The sequence below is a fragment of the Ailuropoda melanoleuca genome, chromosome 4 (genome assembly GCF_002007445.2).
Source record: "Ailuropoda melanoleuca isolate Jingjing chromosome 4, ASM200744v2, whole genome shotgun sequence".
Lineage (NCBI taxonomy): Eukaryota > Metazoa > Chordata > Mammalia > Carnivora > Ursidae > Ailuropoda > Ailuropoda melanoleuca.
Window position 1 is genome coordinate 59,173,250 of NC_048221.1, and position 15,252 is coordinate 59,188,501.

Sequence of the window (15,252 nt, forward strand, 5' to 3'; positions counted from 1 at the left end):
CCTGGTCATCATGAGCTCTTTGGGATATTTTCCTCAAAAAGAAAAAAAAGGGGGGGGCAGAATTGTGAGGGAAGCAGTGCACTTCCTCCCTCCCCACTCTACTTTAAATTCTCTTTAGAAAGGAAGTGTCTTTTCTTTTCCCCTAAATATTATTCAAAAATTCCTAACCGAAAGGAACTGAAAGCGGTTTCTTCTATCAAACTTCACTCAATGATTTTCTAAACTACCTATTCTAAAAATTCCCTCTTATCAAATGTGCACCTCTGTAATCAACACTGTCTGCCTTAAGGTATTTTGGGTGCCTATGCAGCCCTCATAGTTAGCTGCATATTTGATCCTAGATGGTGAAGTTAGAAACGGGTTTTGTTTTGGTGTGTGGGGTGTAGGTTGAGTGTCTGCAAGAGGGGTTTGCAGATAATGGAGGACAGATAACGTAGAGCAAACCCTTTATTGTTAGGGCTCCAAATGATGTTGGTGCAACAGCACGCAAGGTTCTAGCCTCCAGTTCTGATTCAATCGCACTTAATATACATCACTTAATACACAGGTTAGATCCTTGGCAAGTTCTTAGCTAATAATTTGACTTCGTGGTTCTAATAATTTCTCTTTGAGTAATCTGTATTAGTTTCATTTCCTTCTAGAATCCCCCTCAATAAGAGCACACAGAGATGTCTCTGAAACTTCTTTTTGCACCAAGGGCTAGAGTTCACATATTCCCTGAGAGTATCTATATTATAAATACAAAGATTAAGGCACCCACAAGGAAAGGGGAGTCTATATCTTACACCTTCACTCAGGACATGCAGATGGTAGCTCCCCTCCGGGGTACAAGTTGTCACCCTGGTTCCAACACCTCAGTGAAAAACAGATTCTTACCACTGCCATCAAAATGCAACATATGTTTTTAAAGATGCAAGAAGTTACTAATTTTGTTACAACACTAGACCTAAACAGTCATGAAACACATTAAAAAATCAAGTGACAAATATATCTCTTTCTCCCCTTCTGGAAGGATACACACATATAAAAAGAGAAACACTGGGGCCTCTGGGAAACTTAGGGACAAGAGCAGAAGAAAGCTTTCTGTTATAAAGTTCTGCTCTGAACTTTGAATATTCTGCTTATTGAAAAATAAATTTAAAAATTTAGAAGCTTTACATATGTCTTTTGTATAAAGCCCTAGGATCCTACTGAGACCTAAAATTCAGAAAAATTGAAAGTTTATAGTAACAGAAACATATAAAATTAGGATTCCTAAAGTGTCTAATTCTCACATTTTTGTCAAGATAGGTGTGAAAAATAAATGAAGAGAAACAACCACCAATCTTCAATTTCTTTTTTACTCAAGGCATCAGGACAGAATAGATGCCTAATGAATAAAATACAAATTAATTTGTATCCACTACAAACGCAGACACCTCAACATTATTTTTTTTCCTTTTTCAAGTTTCTATTTAAATTCCAGTTAGTTAACATACACTGTAATATTAGTTTCAAGAAACCTCAACATTAAATAGTAACTGTTTCTATAAAAGATATAAATAAGAGAGCTCAATTCTTAAAAGAGCTTTAAAAGAAGTAATGCAGCATGCTGACAAGGAAAAAGTGCTTGGCAGCTACTAAAGGGTAACGAGACAGGAAACACCTCTCTGTGTAGGACGAATCCTGTATTTGATGAGTCTAAGGTTAAAAGGATGTGACCAGAAAAAAAAAAAAGTTCCAAGCTACATAACAAACAAACTGAAACAATTCTTGCCCTCTGACTTTTAAAATGGCAGTAATGACAAATGGGAATTTCAGTAAATCAATGCTTATGGTCTATCGAAATTGTCACAACTGAGTAAAACTAAATTCTGGGGCTCAGGGCAAAGCTCAACTCACAGTGTCTTCTCACTGAGGAGAGGCTTCCTCTTTGTCCCTAGCACTCCTTCAGATGTGCTCTGAGATTTTACTGAGCTGTAAGTAGAACGAGGGGAAGGATACACAGGTACACCTAAGCACCTGCACAATTTCTGAAAGGGAAATGCACAAATGCCACAAAACACACCACCGACCAACGAGTTCATGAAGCAGCCAGATTATCAACTCCTCTCTTCACAACAGGGTTCCTGAACTTCAGCACCAAGGGAGGGAAAGCACACCCCTGGAACACACGACAGGGAGATAACTGGCAAAGGCGGTCTCATGTCATTTTTTTTTTTTTAACTTTCATACTTTTCCATAGAAACAGAGCTATCAATGGTGCCTTCTGTTGACAGTACAGAGGGAGGCCTATGCAAGTGCATTTTCCGTGGTCTCGAAACAGGGAAACATTTCATTTTAGCACTGCAAACATCTCTGAAGGCCAGTCTAGCCTTCCATTCAGCGCAGAATTCCCTACTCTCATTCTCCACAAGGCCTTGCTCCTATACAGTATCATCTGCCTGGGATTCTGCCTCTTCCTAGAGGCTTCCAGGGATGAGGTGCTCACTACTACATAGAACTCCTGGGGCTTTCCCCAGGCCTCACGCCCAGCGGTTGTTAAGGAACAACAGCTCACAGAAGTTGTTCAGGTAAGCACCTTCTATCCCATTTCCACTATAGTGCAGCTGGTCTGTGAACCTAATTACAACTTTTTGTTCACTTCTATCCAAACTGTTGAGTTCTCTTTGAATCTGTACTTCGACAAATTAGATATCTGTTTCAGCTTAACCTCATCAGAACAGCTGATAATTTCTTTTGTAAACTTAACCCTTGATTGAGATGTCTAACCACAAAGTTCTTTGGAGCACCACACAGGCCTTGTTCTGCCAGGTTAATACCTAACTGAGTGGTTTTTCACCTTTCAGAGGGTTGGGGACCTTTTATGAATCTGATGAAAGTAAATAACTCTCAGAAAATGCATGTGAGCACAAAGTTTTATAATCATTTCAGGGAACTGATAGTTTCTTCAGAAGCCAACAGATGGACTTTACCTTGGACCTTCTGATTTGCACTGATCTCCCCACTTCTCTGAAAACCTACAGCACCACAGAGCAGGACTTTGGATCTCATTTGTTCATTTAGTATGTATTTACTCAGTGCTCTGCACTGGGCCAGACACTATTTCAGAAGAGTTCCTTTGTCTCCCCCCTTCATTTCTCCTAACCAATCTTTCTGCCACTAACCTTACCCTCTTCCAATCTATCCTCCAAATTTCAAAGTGCTCTAAAATATAAACTGATCACGTATTGATCCTGCTGAAAAACTCTTGAATGGCTCACTGCCATTCAGTCACCAACTGAGCCCTGCTGAGCCTGTGCCCTCCTCACACCTGCACTGAACTCCAGGTGGTTCCCAGGACAAATTTCACTTCCTCTCACCTCCTGGCCTTTCCACATGCACCTTCATAAGACTAGAAGATGGACCAGCTCCTAATCATCCCACTGGGACTCATCTCTTAAAAGAATCATTTCTAGACCCTAAGTACCCGCAGTTCCCTTTCTGTTGCTCCCAGAGTGCCTCCCCGCCCCCCCCAACTGTGCTTGCTTCCTTCTGTCGTCATAATCACACAGTCTCATGATAGGTTGTTTCTCTACCAACCTCTTCCCTTAGGATAACGGGTCTGTGAGGGTAGCAACATATGTAATTTAAAACTGTGTCCACAAGGCCAGATACATGGTAGACATAAGTTAAATAAGTTCTTTGGTTTAATGTTTCAACGAATTGATTTTGAGAGCCTAATCACTTTATGATGTTACTTGTGAAATTCAATCTTCAGATTTCTGAAACTTTTTTTTTTGCATTTAACACTCAACATTATCTAAATGAGATGTTTAAACAAGATTTTATTTATTTATTTGAGAGAGAGTGTACAAGCAGCAGGGAGGGGCAGAGGGAGAGGCAGAAGCAGCTCCCAGCCAAGCAGGGGAGCCTGACGCCAGGACCCCAGGATCATGACCTGAGCTGAAGGCAGACGCGCAAACAACTGAGCCACCCAGTCACCGCCTAAATGAGATTTTAAAAAGGCACATCTATTCCATAGTTTTGCAAAGATTTACTTTCTTGGTGAGACTGTAAAAACTCCTAAGCTTTTCATATTTGTAGAGTTGAACAGTATTTCACACAGTATTAATACTTTCTATATGGGATAAAAATAAAAAATTTAGCTTAGATTTTTGCATATACCTGACATGGTCCAGTTTTTTTTAAGTTGAAGTATAATTAACATACAGTGTTATATGAGTTTCGGGTGTACAATATAATGACTCAACAATTCTATACATGACTCAGTGTTCATTACGATAAGTGTCCTCTTATGACATAGTCCAGTTTTTAGTGTACTTGGTCCAAGTACTCCTTCAGGCATGAGAGGGTAAAGAAAACTAGTTAAACATCAAACCTCTAAAACTTATCATTAGTGTTACTGAACTGTCACTCTTCCTCCTATACAGAAATAATACAGCAGCAAACTGGCTTCCGTGGCAGAGTTAGAGTTAACTGGGCCTCATTAGCAGTACCTTTTGTACTAGCTACTAAGAGAGCCTACAAACTGGTCCAATAGCTGTACATTTCCAGGTCATTCATTTCTTTGTGTGACATATAAAGACAAGAATTTTATGTTTTGCAATTAACTTTGAACTTAATGTAAATGAATCCTTTTTTAGTTTAAATTTTATCTTATGAAAAATCATTTACAGGGGAAAGCAAACTTTCCCTAATAAAGCAAGAATATGATCCTTTCTCACTATGTCTAACACATTCATCTCCTAAACATTTGTTTATCAGCCATGCTATCTCCCTAAATGAGACCTCTCAGAGTGTTCTGGGCTATCAATATGAAGGCAGGACCCAGTGCTGAAAACAACTCTGCTGCAGAAGAGTCCAAACTCTGATAAGCCAAGTTCAGACTAACCAGAGCAAAGAATATGAGAAGGCAGAATAAACTCTGCAAAAAACCAGCCCAGAGTCAGAAAAAAAAAAACAAAAAAACACCCCAAACACGGTCCCATTCATTAGTAGATGACACTGCAACTGTCTACAAGTCCCTCTGAATTTTTTCTTTAACTAGCTTTTCTGTAACTCACTCAAGATGGACACACCCAAGTGGACAGGCTGACCTGTCATCAGAAGCTTGTGAGAAGGTCACTGTATCATTCTGAGTCAGAGTCAGACTGAAGTTTCTCTCATAACCAGCAGCCTGGGGTCATCTGCAGTACTTTGTTGGACAATTAAAAAATGTTCTCAGATGCTGCTATCAAGATATGGCAAGTTTTCCTAGCATATTTCAAAGGAATTTGGAATAAAAATTTTTTTAAGATTTTATTTATTTATTCGACAGAGATAGAGACAGCCAGCGAGAGAGGGAACACAAGCAGGGGGTGGGAGAGGAAGAAGCAGGCTCATAGCAGAGGAGCCTGATGTGGGGCTCGATCCCATAACGCTGGGATCACGCCCTGAGCCGAAGGCAGACGCTTAACCGCTGTGCCACCCAGGCGCCCCTGGAATAAAATTTCAAGTAATCTATCCCATTCACATTTTTAAAGGGCTAAGTACAAGGGAAGCTGGTGTAAGATACAAGAAGGAAACCAGAAGACATTCCCCGTTTGGCAGCTTCCTTGCTGTGGTTGGCATATAAGCATACAGGAAATCATTTTACTATCAAAGTCCTCAATTTTTTCATTTAGAGACAGAAGCAACCAAATCAGGTGATATCAGTGGTCTTTTGCCCAGATTAAAATGACTTGATTTTAAGAAAGGACCCAAGTAACATGATGCGTCAATGTTGATGGAGCTCTGACAGCACATTTTACCCCTAATCACTGTGTTAGTGAGAAATCCCATTCCTGAGTAAATCAGGAACACAAGATCAGAATTTATACATCAGCTCTTCAACAAACATTGCCCAGTGCCAGGTCCTTGAGAATGCAGAGGCAGGAACAGAGAAGATACTGAGCATCTTTGAACTTTTCTTGATTGTTGCTTTCCTGTTCACTTTCTCTTTGAGTCAAAAGAGCTGCTCCAAAGATAAGATCTAACAAGGATACAAAACACCACAAAAAGGCATACTCATCATCCCAGCTCCAATACACACCTGCTGCAAAACCAGAGACTCCTCAACAGAGCCCTGAAATCATAGGGAAGGAACAAGGAAGTAGATGTTTGCAAGAAGACTGTACTTTTCCTCCGTAGGATAGATTGTAACGTACCTCATTTGATGTACTAAACATGCTTTTGGAAAACTGAACATAAGATTAAACTTTTGTAAACAGAATAATTTTTAATTATCTAAAGAAACTTGTTTTAAAAAGAAATTCTGATAATATTTCAAACAAAAGAGAGCTTTTCTGATTATCCAGATTTTCACATAATTACTTATATATGTTTTGATAAAATTTTTTATAACATTGCTATATTGTTTCTACTCTCTCTACCTGTCCACCTTATAAGACATCGATACCTGCTGAGCATATTTCTAAACTAAACGGTCACTTGGAAAAATACAATAGGTGAAGTAATTGTGTGTGAGAGGACGAAAGAAACAGTTATTTCCACATTCCAAGGCAGGCAAAGTCACAAGCCAGAAACTGTGATCTTCTTAAGGGCTCTGCTCCCTGCCCTGGAATTTCAGAGGTGTGTCTTAAAAACTAAACCACAATACCTGCCTTACCCCAGGACAGGACTCATTACTACAGGTAGCACTGTCAACACATCAACTTTCACAGCAAAACTATTTTCACTAAGTTCTCAAAATATTTCCAGGTTCTGTATAGGTCTCATCTTAAAGGCAACAACATAAAAAAAAAAAAAAATTTGTGCTGCCTCATTTCTAATGTCAGCATCATTCACTTACTGTTATTTTCTTCTCCCTAACTCAGATAAAAGTTCAATTCCATGATAAAAAACAGGATTTTTAAGAAAGCTCTAAAGACATAATTATTTCAATATGGACAATATTTCCTGTATAGTTTTATGTTCTAGAGTGATCGGTGGCAATTATTTGACACGAAAAAGTATTTATGATATAGTGCTGTGTGAAATAAAAGCTAAGGATATCACACACTGTTTTCATTTTGCAGGAAAAGACCACATATGTATACATCTACACATACACACACACCACAGAGTCTGGAAGAGTAGTCACCGAAATATCTCTGGTTGGTAGGATCCAAGGAGATTCGAAATTATTTTTTCTTACGGATTATCTATATTTTCTAAGTTTTCTACAATGGATAAATATAGTTCTGTAATAAGGAATCAAAATTTAAAATGCTTAAAATAATGAAGAAAACAAAAAATTAAATGAAGATACATTATTCCATCTTCCAAGGGATTTGTAATCAAATCAGGAAGAAAGCACACCTCATAAACCTCAGTATATATAACTGAATACTGATGCATCCCCTAAAGCGGTTGGATCTGTGTGGGAGGGAAGTGGAGGGCACTCCAGGTGGAGGAAACATCCTCCCATGTGACTGACAGAGATGTGTCAAAGGGACAATGAGACTGGCAGAGCAGCAGACCTTCTAAGACAGAACCACAGCTTCCAAGATGGTATAAAAAAATGGAAAGTCATGTGCAGAGGGTCTCATTGCCCAAGTGTAAGATGAGGGTCCAGGTGAGGCTCTCATGAGAAAGGGAAGGGGGGGGCAGACAACATTACAACAGGCCTGATGGGTAGGGCTCGGTAAAAGGGTACAGAAGAGTGTGCTGTGACTTCCCCATGCCAATCATTACACTCATACACATTTAGTGAACACCTATCATGTGGCGAGTTCTGCTCTAAGCACTAGGGACCTTGCAGAGCTTGCAATCTACTAGTGGTACTAGTACTAACCATGTAATCACACAAATATATTTAAAAACATGTCAAATGATAGAACAGGCTGCTGTGAGAACGCTTACAACAAGGAACAGGGGAGGGATGGCAGGGAAACATTTCCTGAAAAGAAACAGTAGATCTGATACCCCAAAAACCCAAAAGATGAGGACTCACTAAAGGCTAAAGGGTGTGGGGAGCATTTGTGGAAGCAGAACCAGTTGGTACAAAGACCCAGGGGCAGGAGGAAAGGAAATCCAACTGTGTGGCTAAGGGGAAACACTGGCATGTGAGATGAGGGACAGGCAGTGGCACGTTTTAAAGGGTCTTGCATTTTTTAACCTAAGAGCAATGGGAAGCCACTGTACTGTTAAACAAGGAACTGACATGATCAAATTTGTTCCACCAAGATTCCTCTCACAGTGGCATCTGGGGAGGGTGGATTTTAAGGGGCAAGTGGGGATGAGCCTGGAGGCAGTCCAGGAAAGAGATAACAGCCTGAGGTACAGTGGTATGAGAGGAATGTCGACGTAATAGAGAAGCCGGGGCCACAGACTAGACACAGGGGCAGGAGAGGCAGAAAGCACTGACGTGGTTAACACTTCCCCACATTCTGGTAGTGACGTAGCAACAACACTTACCTAGTGAAATACAGCATGAGCTGTACTTCATGTTCCTTCAATATTGTCCACAGAGAGGCAGGTATTTGAAACCAACTTTGAATCTAATAAAATAGTTTTTATAGAGTGTTTACAAAAGAAAAAGCTGGGACACAAAAATGTTCACTTCCCATTGCTACAAAGTTCAAAGTCTCTTGACTCTCTAACACGGTTGGTCATTACTAACAAGAGCAGGGTTTTTGAGTGCCTACCAAGCATGCTGTGCATGCCATCTAATTTAATTTTCATCTCAGTCCTATGAGGTGGGTATCATTACTCTTCCCATTTTGCAGATGAAGTAACTAAATGCTAAAACAGTTCAAGGTCTTGACCAAACAACATAACCAATAAGGGAGGATCCCAAGTGGTTCCCACAATAAAGTGTGGATCCCAAGCCAGGTCTACCTGATTCAAATGTTCCTGTTTCAGCCATTGACTACACTGTCTCTGGGCCACCAAACACAACCCCCACAGATTATCAAAAGGTCCACTGTGAACTAGAACTGCCTCTCAACACTGACAAAACTAAGCCAGGAAGCTTCTGGAACCTGACAGGCAGAGGAGCCCTGAGGACAAGTCCCAGACTGTAAACACAGACGAGAGACTGCCAAGCTCACCACAGCAGCCCACACTTTCCATCCCTGAAAATGAGAAGTAGTCTAGTTATGCTCTAGATGAATATCATGAATGGACAGTCTGAGGGTTTGGAAGGAGACCTGTTGTGTACTCCTGGACAATATACATCTTCCTCCTTGGCTAATTTTCTTCTACCAGTCTGGAAGCAAAGGCCAGTGAAAGAAAGCAGTCAAATTGGTAATCTTCAATTTAACTGAATTCCGGGATTCCTTAGAGTTCTGCAGGTCAAAATTACCAATGCTGCCTTATTTCCTTGCAAAGTACATGTGATGACTCAATGTTTCCAAGAGTTCTGGAAAAAAGGGCAAAGATTCTAATGAAAACGGGTTTCCTGCGTCAGAGCAACTCTGCTGAAACCATGCGCAGTTACACAGCAACTGGGGAGGCTCTGGAAGCAACCGAGACAACACAGAGATGTTAGGAGGGTGTGGGTGCAGGAAGAGGCACTGAGAATGTGAGCAAACCCATTTCAATTCCTCTGAGAGCACTTTACGCCACAAACGAATGTTAGAGTTTAAGCATACAAACAGCCACCCTATAAAGGAGGTGACTCTGAAACATAAACCAATCACTACGTGAGACTAATCAAGAAAAAAAAAAGTATGCAGTTTCATTCCCCGATCAAGGGAAGAAAGGTAACTCCTGCAGCCCGTATTTGATTGATCCACACATACTACAGAAATATGTTCTACTGAATAAAAATTCTTAAGATAGAGGTGAAATACTTAAAACTGAATGAGATCCCTGTCACAGAACCAAAGCAAAGGAACTCATTTCTAAGCAAATGGTCCCCCCACTCCCTGCCATGGCAGCCAGATTCTTCTCTGACATTCACTATGATTTAGGAAATATTACCTTTGTCAAGAGCTACGTTTACTGAGTGGTTACCATGAGCCAGGAACTCTTCTGAGCACTCTGCATGCATTTATCAAATTTATTTTTTGCAATGATCAAATAAAGTAATAGTATTATTTCCATTTTAAAGATGATGAAACTGATGTAGCAGAATATGTAATCTAAAATCACACAGTTTTTATGTTATTAAGAATTTGAAAGCTAATGCTTGGTTTTAATCATACTTTTTTTTGTAAAAAGATTTTATTTATTTATTTGACAGAGAGACAGCCAGCGAGAGAGGGAACACAAGCCAGGGGGAGTGGGAGAGGAAGAAGCAGGCTCCCAGCGGAGGAGCCTGATGTGGGGCTCGATCCCAGAACGCCGGGATCGCACCCTGAGCCAAAGGCAGACGCTTCACCACTGTGCCACCCAGGCGCCCCTAATCATACTTTTAACCATTACAGTGTACTGCTTCCTAGCCAGAAAAGGGCTATTTTTCTCAACAGTGGAAGAGAGCTTAAGATCAGAAATTATTTTAAAATTCAACCAAGGCTAAATGCAATGTAATATCCTTGGCTGGATGCTATGAAGGTAATGTAAGATGTTAACAAAAGAGGAACCTGGGTGAGGGGTATAGAAGGATTCTCTGAACTCTCTATCTTTGCAGCTTTCCCATAAATCTAACATTATTTCAAAATAAAAGTTTATTTAAAAAATTCAAAACTATAATTCAACATGACAAGAGAGCTGGTATCTCCAAAAAGTAATTATAGCAGAGAAAAATGCGGAAGGAGTTTTCCTCCAAATTAAAAGAGATTTAAGAGACGTAACAATCAAATGTATTATTGAAGTATGGCCTTTGTTTAGATCCTGGTTCAAACAAGCCAACTGTAAAGGAATATTCTTAGGACAGGTGAAACATTTGATCAGGGACTGGGCATTGGATGATGCCAAAGAATCCACTCGTTCGGTTAGATGTGATAATAGCATGTGTTTATAAAAGAAAACGTCCATATTATCAGAGACTAATTCTGAAGTAATCTGGGATCAAATGACCTAATGTCTGGGATTTGTTTCTTAAATACTTAAGTAAATTAAGAGAGAAAAAAGAGCCCTAATAGCCAAAGCAATCTTGAGAAAGAAGAATAAAGCTGATTTCAAACTATATTACACAGCCACAGTAATCAAAACAGTATGATACTGGCATAAAACACACACATAGTTCAATGCAACAGAACAGAGAGCCCAGAAATAAACCTGTGAATTTATGGTCAGTTAATTTATAACAAAGGAGCCAAGAACATACAGTGGGGAAAGGACAGTCTCTTTAGTAAATGGTGCTGGGAAAACTGAACAGTCACATGCAAAGAATGGCACTGGACCACTCTCTTAAACCACACACAGATACTAATTCAAAATCGATTAAAGACTTAAACATAAGACCTGAAGCCATAAAACTCCTAAAAGTAAACATAGGCAGTAAGCTCCCTCACATCAGCTTTGCAATGAGTTGTTTATTTGAAACCAAAGGCAAAGGCATAGGAAGCAAAAATAAACACATGGGACTACATCAAACTAAAAAGCTTCTGCACAGCAAAGAAAACGATCAACAAAATGAAAGGGCAACCTACCAAATGGGAGAAAATATTTGGAAACCATATATACGATGAAGTTAATACCCAAAATATACAAAGAACTCAGACAACTCAATAGCAAAAAACCAAACAGATTAAAAATAGGCGAAGGATCTAGACATTTTTCCAAAGAAGACATACAGATGATGGGGCGCCTGGGAGGCTCAGTCGTTAAGTGTCTGCCTTCAGCTCAGGTCATGATCCCAGGGTCCTGGGATTGAGCTCTGCATGAGGCTCCCTGCTCGGCAGGAGGCCTGCTTCTTCCTTTCCCACTCCCCCTGCTTGTGTTCCCTTTCTCGCTGTCTCCCTCTCTGTCAAATAAATAAATAAAATCTTAAAAAAAAAAATACAGTCCAACAGTGCTCAATATCACTCATCATCAGGGAAATGCAAGTCAAAACCACAGTGAAATACTACATCACATCACAGACTGGCTATTAACGAAAAGACAAGAAGTACCAAGTGCTGGTGAGGATGTGGAGAAAAGGGAACCCTTGTGCACTTTTAGAGAAAACGTAAATTGGTGCAGCCACTGTGGAAAAAAGTATGGAGATTCCTCAAAAAAATAAAGACAGAACTACCATATGATCCAGCATTTACAATTCTGGATACTTATGTGAAAGAAACACAAACACAAACTTGAAGATATCTGCACCCCCATGTTCATTGCATCATTATTTACAATAGTCAAGACATGGAACCAGCCTAAGTGTTCACTGATGGAAGAACGGACAAAGAAAATGTGACATATGGGGATGCCTAGGTGACTCAATCAGTTAAGTGTCTGCCTTCAGCTTGGGTCATGATCCCAGGGTTCTGGGATCAAGCCCTGAATTGGGGTCCCTGTTCAGCAGGGAGTCTGCCTCTTCCTCTGTTCTCTCTCTAATAAATAAAAAAATCTTAAAAAAAAAAAAAAGAGGGGCGCCTGGGTGGTGCAGTCGTTAAGCGTCTGCCTTTGGCTCAGGGCGTGATCCCGGCGTTATGGGATCAAGCCCCACATCAGGCTCCTCCGCTATGAGCCTGCTTCTTCCTCTCCCACTCCCCCTGTTTGTGTTCCCTCTCTCGTTGGCTGTCTCTATCCCTGTCAACTAAATAAATAAAATCTTTAAAAAAAAAAAAAAGAAAATGTGATACACACACACACACTGGAATATTATTCAGCCACAAAAAGAATGAAATTTTGCCATTTGCAGCAACATGGAAGGACCTTGTGGGCATTATGTTAAGTGAAATAAGTCAGAGAAAGACAAATACTGTGTGATCTCATATGTGGAGTCTAAAAAAAAAAAAGGACTCATAGAGACAGAGAATAGACTGTGAGCTGCCAGAGGTAGGAGTTGGAGGGGTAGGCAAAATTGGTGAAGGTGGTCAAAATGTAAACTTCCAGTTATAAAATAAGTCATGGGGATGTAACATACAGTGTGGTGACTATGGCTCATAATACTGCACTGTATATCTGAAAGTTGCTAAGAGTAGATCTTAAATGTCGTCATTACAAGAAAAAAAATTTTGTAACTATCGTAATGGATGTTGAGACTTATTGTGATAATCATTTCACAATATATAAATATCAAATCATTACGTTGTACACCTGAAACTAATGTATGTCAATTATATCTCAGTTAAAAAAGAGAGACAACAAGGATAGAGAAGTTAATACAGTCATATAGTATGTGAGGGTAATGAGTATACGGAGATTCATTTCTTCCAATTTTATATTAGAAAATTTTCATAATAGAATTATTTTAACTTAATGGGCGCCTGGGTGGCTCAGTCCCTGGGCGTCTGCCTTCGACTCAGGGCGTGGTCCCGGAATCCTGGGTTCAAGCCCCGCATCGGGCTCCTCTGCGGGAAGCCTGCTCCTTGCTCTTCCACTCCCTCTGCTTGTGTTCCCTCTCTCGCTGGCTGTCTCTCTCTCTCTCTCTCTGTCAAATAAATAAATAAAATCTTAAAAAAAAAGAAAAAGAATTATTTTAACTTAAAAAAAATTCAACCAATGGGGATGAAAGTAAGCATGACCACCTTGAAGTTAGAACACAATACCCTGAGAGCAGTATAAAAACAGCCCAAATGTAATGACTGGACAATAGAAAGTCTGCGGCAGGATTCCTAGGTTTACTGGGCGCTTTTTGTAATGAAGTATCTGAGGATGTCACATCTGAGGGATGTTTAAATAACTCCATCACACAAAATACAGTAAAGGATATGTTAAATTTCAAAAGAAGGGCATGGGGAGAGAGGAGAAGATAATATTCTAGGTAGAGAAAAAAAGAAATAGAACAAAGGCATGGAAAGGTGGAGAGTGACTCAGGGAAGAGTGGGTAGCCTCATTCTGTGGAAACACAGTGGGAGCAGAAGAATGCAGGGGATAAGGCATCAAGGCAGTCAGGGCCATATTGTGAAGACCTGTCATTGCCAGGCTAGGAAATTTATGTGACATGTGACAGAAGGCCATAAATGGTTTGGATCCAAGGTGGAGAGGGTTACAGGCCTGGAGATATCCAGCTGTGGAATACGGTCTAGGCAGCAAGATATGCTGTGGGAGGAGGGAAAGAGAAACTCCAGAGTGGTGGTAGAGCCTTCATGATTTATCAGGTGAAAAGTTGCTAAGAAAAAACAAAACAAACAAGAAAAGCATATAACCTAAACAGGAAATTCTTTTGCAAGCACCTAGCCAGATCATGGCCCAAACAAGGTCACTTCAAACACTGAGCACTCTCAAGTCATCCACCCACCCTCCTTTCCCATCTCTCGTACAGATAACCTCGCCTACTTTAGAGAAAGCAGAAGTCATCTGAAAGAAGCCACTTCAACTGTCTACAAGTCCTCATTTTCACTATTCTTCCCCCTTCTTTCAGGATGACTTCCAGTTTCAACAGAATTTAATAAAAGGCACAAAATAATGCTGGTTCTACATTACTGTTACCTTGTTGTAGTGTGATAATAATAATTATGGTGTTAATGCTCTATACACTATTTCATTTAGTGGTCACAACACCCTGTGAAACAAGTGCTACCCCTATTTTGCAGAAGTAGAAACCAAGCTCTGTACTTAGTAAGGGACAGCAATGGGATCTGAAAGGGTACACCAGGTCCCCAGATCCCTAGTCTAGAATCACTCTACTATACTGTCTCTCTAAACATCAATCCTTAAGAAAAAAGATGTAAAAAGTGTGCTCTCTTCAATGGAACACTATATGGCTTCAAAAGAAAAGTCATTCACTAAACCTACATAAATCCACATAAATAAATCTAAAAAACATTGTTAAGTGGAAACCTAAAGTTTCATAATAACACAAATAGAATACACTATATAAAATATAAAACAAAAGAAACAATCTCTTGTACTGTTAAAAATATATAAACGTGTAATAAATGTATAAAGATATATAGAGAAGTAATACAAATTTAGGAAAATGGTTTCCTAACAGAGGAAAAGTAGGGGTGGGGGGGGTAACTGGAACAGGAAAGTGTACCAAGAGATTTCAACTATATTTGTGATGTTTTCTTTCTTAAGTACGTGATAGATATTTGAAGGCTTCTTCTACTAAATTCTATGCCTTTTTTTCCTTTTTTTTTTTTAATACAGAAAGGATGAAGATATAGAGCAGACACTCTCTTAGAGCATGTTTGTTAAGTCCACAAGTTTCAAAGCACTGTTTCTGCCATCATGTGGCTCCTAAAGATATTACATGCACACAATTTTCAG

The 15,252-nt window shown here is 39.8% G+C and overlaps 1 protein-coding gene across 1 annotated transcript in view; it reads right to left on the minus strand.

Moving 5' to 3' along the window:
- LIMS1 (LIM zinc finger domain containing 1) overlaps positions 1-15,252 on the minus strand; it is an 87,317-nt gene that overhangs the window by 58,863 nt on the left and 13,202 nt on the right. The gene's annotated exons all lie outside the window — the stretch shown is intronic.